Source organism: Benincasa hispida, chromosome 9, assembly GCF_027475165.1.
Source record: "Benincasa hispida cultivar pf3 chromosome 9, pf3_genome.v1.1, whole genome shotgun sequence".
Classification (NCBI taxonomy): Eukaryota; Viridiplantae; Streptophyta; class Magnoliopsida; order Cucurbitales; family Cucurbitaceae; genus Benincasa; species Benincasa hispida.
The window spans coordinates 38,973,079-38,980,616 of record NC_143486.1 but is presented as its reverse complement, the minus strand read 5'-3'; positions in this window follow the sequence as shown (position 1 = coordinate 38,980,616).

The window sequence follows — 7,538 nt, the reverse complement described above, 5'->3', positions numbered from 1 at the left end:
TCTCATCAGAACCAACAACTCTCGCTGTCGTTATGCACACGAAGACTATCATTCACCAAATCTCACTGTCGCTCACCACCGAATGGTCTTCTACACGAACAGACAGCAAGGAGGACACCACCACTCAGTAACCTCGGCATTATCGGAGTGAGAATCCAGAAGGTGTGGGCTTTGTTGGATTTGATAGAGGGGAAGAGGAAACTATGATCGTTTACAATGACCAAGCAAGTGGGAGAGATTTTGTGTCTATCGCATAGACGGGTGCTTGATCGTTTAGCAAAGGGTGCACGGTCGTTTAGTAAAACGGTGTTGATCGTTTAGACGATCGTTTAGGTAAATCACTCGCGCGATCGTTTAGGAAAAGTTATACGACCATTTAGGAAATCTGCATGTGTACACGATCGTTTAGTAAAATTTGAGCTATCGCATATGCTCACGTTAGCTAGACGATGGGCAATGTACTAATCAGAAGGCGATTATCTGATTTACATGCAAAATGAAAACTATTTTCATTTTATCCTTCAGTAACAAAAATTGAATGCAACCTCCCACTATCTCATTCGGTTATGGAGAAAAACCACCAACAGTTATCTCATAATTGTTTAATTAAAAATAAATATAATCATATTATATTTATAACCTATAGTTTAATATCACATCACATGCAACATATAAACTATAGTCCTAGGGGTGTTCAAAAAACCCGATGACCCGAAAAAACCTATCAACCCAACCTAACCCGCGCGATTTGGGTTGAGTTGGGTTCAAATAAATGAAAATTTTATGGGTTGGGTTGGTTCAGGGGTTCATCTAATATAACCCAAACCAACTCGAACCAACCCTAATTTATTATTACCTTTAAAATATGGTTTTTTATTATTTATAACACAATTATTTACACATATATTGATTTATTTAATTCCAATATTTTTGAATAATTTATTCTTCAACAACTCTTAAAAGTAGTTTCTTTGCACTTTAGAAAGAAAATTTTCACTATTTAAATTGAAATTGAGTTGTTAATCTTAATTCAATATATGAAAATAATTAAATAAGATTTTTACATATTTACGTTGTGCTTCTTTTTAGAACAAAATTTTAAACAAATGATTCGATTAATCCGAACCAATCCAACCTAAATATTTCATGGTTTGGTTGAGTTGGGTTCATTTTTTAATAAAGGTTATTTGGGTTGAAGAAATTTATAACCCGAACAATTGGGTTGGGTCTAAAATGTCTTTCAACCCAACCCATGAATATCCCTGCATAGTCTTTTTTCTCCTCCACTAGATATAAATCATATTTATATCATTTTCCTCCAATTAATGTATCTCATACATCATGTCAACTATATCATATATAATTGACCCATTTAATCATATCATATATAATCAAACTCTCTGTTGTCAATTTGTACATCTCAAACTGACCCAAAAAATGATTCTCAACTTGAATCCATTGAACTACCAAGGGGACCTTATGAACCTGTGGCTTGAAGCTCCAACGGTATGGGAATAGCTGGCTAAACTCTTTAGCCATGAAATCCACCATCCGTTAACTTCCAAGCATTCTACTAAAGACTGATAGTTGCACTCTTCTCACCACAGATATATTTCTGTGTCCATCGGATATAACCAATCAACAGTACGATAACCCTTCATAGATGCTTGTAAGTACAGCTGAGCCAATTTATCGTTTTTCCCCTATAGTTACATCTAACTCCTTAAGTACCACTGATCCCTCTAATGAACAATACAACATAGTCCTACTATGTGTGGACACCTCTTGGGCCATGAGAAGGTGTGTGGCGCTACATCGTTCAAACCCCGGAATCAACCCTTAAGGGAGAAATCTATCTACTTACCCCTGCTTCGGGGAAGGAGAGAATTTCATCTTGTGTAGCTGAGTTCCCAACTCTCCAATTAGACGAATCCCCAAAGTGGTAGGTTTAAGTTGGCAATCTGGCCACTCGCACCCATGCAAATCAAAGGACCGCCCTCAAAGAAAGGAGTTCCCAACTCACTCAGGATTAAGGTCATGTTACCTATGGTCATCTTAGTGAAGTGAACTCTCTGTCATGAACGACGTTATATAACGAGACTACAACACTTCGTGGTTCGGTCTTATACAAACTCCTTTGTATAGGATGCCCCCCGCTCACATGTCTCCACATGAATGATTAGAATTAGACCATCTGTAGCAAGTCACAACACTTGTAACTATTCTATAAAGCGGACCGCATCCGTAGCATCACCAATATAAGGTTTTCCTCCTATATCCATATACTACAGATCATTTTGGTTATCACTTAAGGCATGATCCACTCGTATGTCTCCACATACATGCTTAAGTTACAACAACAACCAGGGATCTTAGTTTATTGGTTTGTGGTAAAGCAAATAAACATCTCATGTTTCATAGACAATAGTGAATAAAATATCATATATTATTACATCTCAAGCGTTTGTTCCATACTGTGTTTACAAACTACAGGACCCAACGAGAGTTTAGAGCATCAACCCCAACAATTCAAATATTAATTGTATGAATTGGATTCATATGATTAAATTTAATACAAATGAGATTTATATTAAATGTCATTAGTGAGAGAATAGAAACTATAGATTATATTGTATATGATACAATATAAAAATTATAGGTTATATGTTATATTTGATACAACATATAATTTAATGTATATATCATATGATAAGGTAGTTATCATATAATTTTATATATTAAATGATTTATTAAATAAATAAATTATTTAATTTATTTTTAAAATCAATTTTTGGGAGGGAATTGTAACTCCCTCCCTATCTTTCTCTCTAGGACGTGTAAGTGGGAGTTAAAGGATCTTCTCTTGTTTTTGGTTTTTACAGAAACTAAGAGACGGAGGTGAAGTGTGAAGAATTCTGTGTTTTTTCTTCTCAATCTATCTCTACTTTCTCCTCCCTTGCTTTTCTATGTCTCCCTCACCAAAATAGCCAGAGCCCTACTCCTCATGGTGGTGTTCATCAGTTCGAGGGAATCCATTGAAGACTATTCTTCAAAGGTAAAGGTTTTTGAACCCTTCTAATTTCTTCTCTTTAATTAAGCTTATGCATGCTATAATTTTTAGATGCATAATGTATGGTCACTGTAAAATTAGTATTCTGTGAAATTTTGGGAATTGAGACAATCCGCTTCCATTACGGACCCTTCATAAGGATCCTTCAGTTGTTTGATCTTCTCCCTCTGGCTTTCATACAAATCAACACACAAATTTTATAGAAGAGTTCTGGAAAAAGTTCTATATCTCCTCCTCCTCTCTTATCTCTCTCAAAATTCCCCTATTCCAAAATAGTTAGAGCTCACACACTCCTGGATTCTCACCTAAAGAATATTGAGGTAGCTTTCGTGGTGGTATTCGTTCCGTTCAAGGGATTTCCATTGAAGATCAGTCTTCAAAGGTAAGGGTTTTTTAAACCCATTTTCTCTTTTGTATTTTTTTCGAGCATGTTGTAAAATTCTTTAATTGAATGCATAATTTATGTATCTTATTCTGTAAATTTTGGGATTTGGATCCGATCCTCGTTTCTGTTCATGAACCTTAATCGGTTCCATTAGTTTTTTCATAGTCCACCCCTTTTTTGGGTATAACTCTTTTCCACCAGTCGAGCCCTAAAGATTTGTACTTTACCGGGAGAATATTGAGCTAGCTTTCGTGGTGGTGTTCATTCCGTTCAAGGGATTTCCATTGAAGATCGGTCTTCAAAGGTAAGGGTTTTTTAAACCCATTTTTCTCTTTTGTATTTTTTCGAGCATGTTGTATAATTATTTAATTGAATGCATAATTTATGTATCTTATTTTGTAAAATTCATATTCTGTAAATTTTGGAATTTGGATCTGATCTTCGTTTTCGCTCATGAACCTTAACCGATTCCATAAGTTTTTTCATAGTTCACCCCCTCTCTGAGTATAACTCTTTGCCACCAGTTGAGCCTTAAAGACTTGTACTTTATCGGCTTGGTCTCGTTTTCTTTTATAGATCCATTTACGACCAATAGGTTTTACCTCATCCGATTGATCTACAAGTTTCTAGACCGAATTGAAGTACATAGACTCCATTTCGAGGTCCATTGCTTTGATCCACTGGTCTCGGTTTATATCATTTATTTCATGTTCATAGGTCAATGGATCCTCAGTGCCATCTTTGGGTATGATGACCTGAGTTTCTATTAAACACATGTAACGACTAGGCTGATGGAAAACCCTTCAATTACGTCGAGGCACTTTCAAATGTGACTGACTAGAATTATCTGTTTTATCTACAACTCTTGTTGAAGAGCCAGCCCGATTAACAACTCTTGTTGGTTTATCTGTAACTTCCTTGAAAATTTCACATAATACTAGTTTACTATGAGGTTGATAATCTCTCATATGGCCTTCTTCTAAGAATGTAGCATTTTATGACACAAATACTTTGTTATCTTGAGGATTATAAAACAAACCACATTTTGTTTCTTTAAGGTATCATATGATTTTGAACGACGTTCCAATTTCTTTGGATTTTACACTAACACATGTGTAGGACATTCCCAAATTCTGAAGAGACGTAAATTATCTTTATGCCCTCTCCACAACTTATATGGTGTTTCATAAATATTTTTTGAAGGAATCATGTTCAAAATGTATACAGCAGTCTCTACTGCATATCTCAAAAACGAATTAGGCAATTGAGCATAGCTCATCAGGAACAAACCATGTCTAACATGGTTCTATTTCTCCTTTCCAATACACTATCCTACTGAGACGTATCGGGTGCTGAGAGCAGAGACTAGATTCCATGTTCTATCAAATAGTCCCGAACTCTCAAGTCCATACATTCTCCACCTCGATTTGATTGAAGTGTTTTAATTATTTTGCTTAACAAGTTCTCAACCTCTGCCTTATATTCCTTGAACTTTTTAAGGGTTTTAGACTTGTAATGCATTAGGTAAACATAGTCATACCTAGAATAATCATCAATAAAACTGATGAAATACTCATACCCTCCTCGTGCTTTGACATTCATTGGAACACAAAGATTTGAATGCACGAGTTCTAAGGGTTTTTTGGCTCTAAGACCTTTTCCTGTAAAAGATCTTTTGGTCATCTTACACTCAAGATAGAACTTACATGGAGGTAATGAGTTGTCTTCTAATTGACTTAGGAGTCCACTCTTGACCAATCTCCCAATCTTATTGATATTAATGTGGCCAAGTCTCAAGTGCCAAAGATAGGTATTAGGAGAAACTTTTTGCCTTTTATTTTAAGTTTCAACTATTATAAACATCTCGGTAATTAAAATAGCTTTTGCCTTGGTTGGTCTTAACACATATACGTTGTTTCCAAGTTTTGCAGAATAACTTTGAACACCTCTTGAGCTAACAAACACTTCATTAACTTCAAAAGATACTTTGTACATTTGTTCTAACAAACAAGAAATAGATATTAGATTCCTTCTCATAGTAGGAACCAAAAGTACATTTTCCAATAAAATGAATCTATCCTCAAAAAACAACTTCAAGTCTCCCACTGCTTTAGTTGAGACGACCTCTCCTATTCCAACTTTAAGAGTTGTCTCGCCTTTTTTAAGTGGTCGTTGGGAACTAGTTTCTTTGTTTTACTTTCTCAGCTCCTTTCTACGTAAGGTATTTTGGGCAGTTTCGTTTCCAGTGACCGTCTTCGTTGTAGTGAAAACACTTTTCTTTGCCTTTCCGAGTTACAGGAGCCTTACTTTTCTTTTTTCGTTTATTTTTCATTTGAATACTTTTATTCTTTAAAGTGGAAGGTCTAGAGTTAGTTCCTAAAGATAATCCCTTTTTTAACTTCTTTAAGGTAACAACATTTGTTTTCCCTTCTTGTCCCTTAGTCTTCATAAGAGACTCGTATGTCTGGAGCTCGTTCAAAAGAGTAGTCAGATTGTACTCAATCTTGTTCACCATCGCATTTGTGTAGGACTATAGGAAACTTTTCAGAAGAGACTCCATGATGAAACTAACTTGACTTTTCTCATCAATGACAACACAGTTTACCTCCGCTATATTGAAGTGGACCATCATATCCAGTCATGTTCTCTAATATAGGTTCTTTCCTACATATGAGTTGTAAACATATTTGAGACAATCATGCTTGACAGATGAGAAAGGTTGTCCAAACATTGCATGCAACGAATCCATGATCCCCTTAGCAGTGACCATGCTCTCATGCTTCTTAGACAGAACATCAGATATGTTCGCTAAGATATAGACTTGGGCCTTATCATTTGCCCTAATCCATCTGTCATAGGATTCCCGAACATTTCGATTTGTTGATGAGCTGGGATTCGGAGGACATCTCTCTATTAAAACGAACCAAAGATCATTGATTACTAGTATCATATTTAAATTTGATTTCTAAGTTACGTAGTTGTCTACATTTAATTTTTCAGAAGCGAGTAGTTGAACTAATGAGCTAGACATGCTGAAAAATAAACAAGTTCTATTAGTGAATTGTTTGTTTAAATTCAATCAGGTTTTAGCAAAAGTAATAATGTATCCAAATAATTTATTAATTTTGCAATGATACATCAGTGAGTCAGAATAACCGTTACCAAGGGGCAATCAATTACTCCATCACTTAACCAAGACATTCTTGACAAAACACTAATACTAGAATAACTCTTATTCCTATAGCTTTTAGTTATCGCTTATCTAGTCAAGAACTTACTAACATTTAGTATTTCTTGTAAGTGTAACCCTCCATTTCAGATCCTAGAGATCGATCCCAACAAGCTATCGAATGAAAAGACAATGCTAAGAATGAACCTAAGAGACCCTATTCATTTATGAAGTTTACATTGTATCGATCCCCATATTATGACCCTCTAAATGGATGGTCGCTCTAAGACGATATGAAGGTGGAATATGGGAATCTCACGGGGATGTATTGACACATTTTCTTCTCCCACTTACTATGAACAACTTTCCCTATTCACCTTGCTATTGGCCCATGCAAACACTTTCTAAATGGAGGTCGTGCCCAGGGTGACACGAGCATGAATCTCACAGTGTGAACTCTTAGGGACGTGAGAGCTAAAAATAATATATCATTTATACCAATTTTCTCCTACTTAAGTGTTCTAGATGGTTTTGGTATACTTTTACTTAAGTATATTCCGGCTAATTAAACATATCCTAAGTCTAGGTGTTTATTCGAGTATAACTTTTATACTGGACTTAACCTACAATGTCTAAGTGGTAAACTCTTTAAAACCTTACATTGCTCACGCATGATCATAAAATCGAGTTAACCTAACTCAACGACTGGCTCGATCCCCAGGTAGTAGGTGTTCCATAAACCATCAACTTAAGTACCTCCAACCTGAGATAGGATCTTGTTGGGTGAATTTTTTTGTATCCTTAGTTTTACAAGTTATTAACCTATTTTAACTATTTAAAAATGGTTGTGATTGTTGACTCCATGTGAGCATGCAATTATCTTTATTATAGATTTTAAAAGTCTAATTTATTTT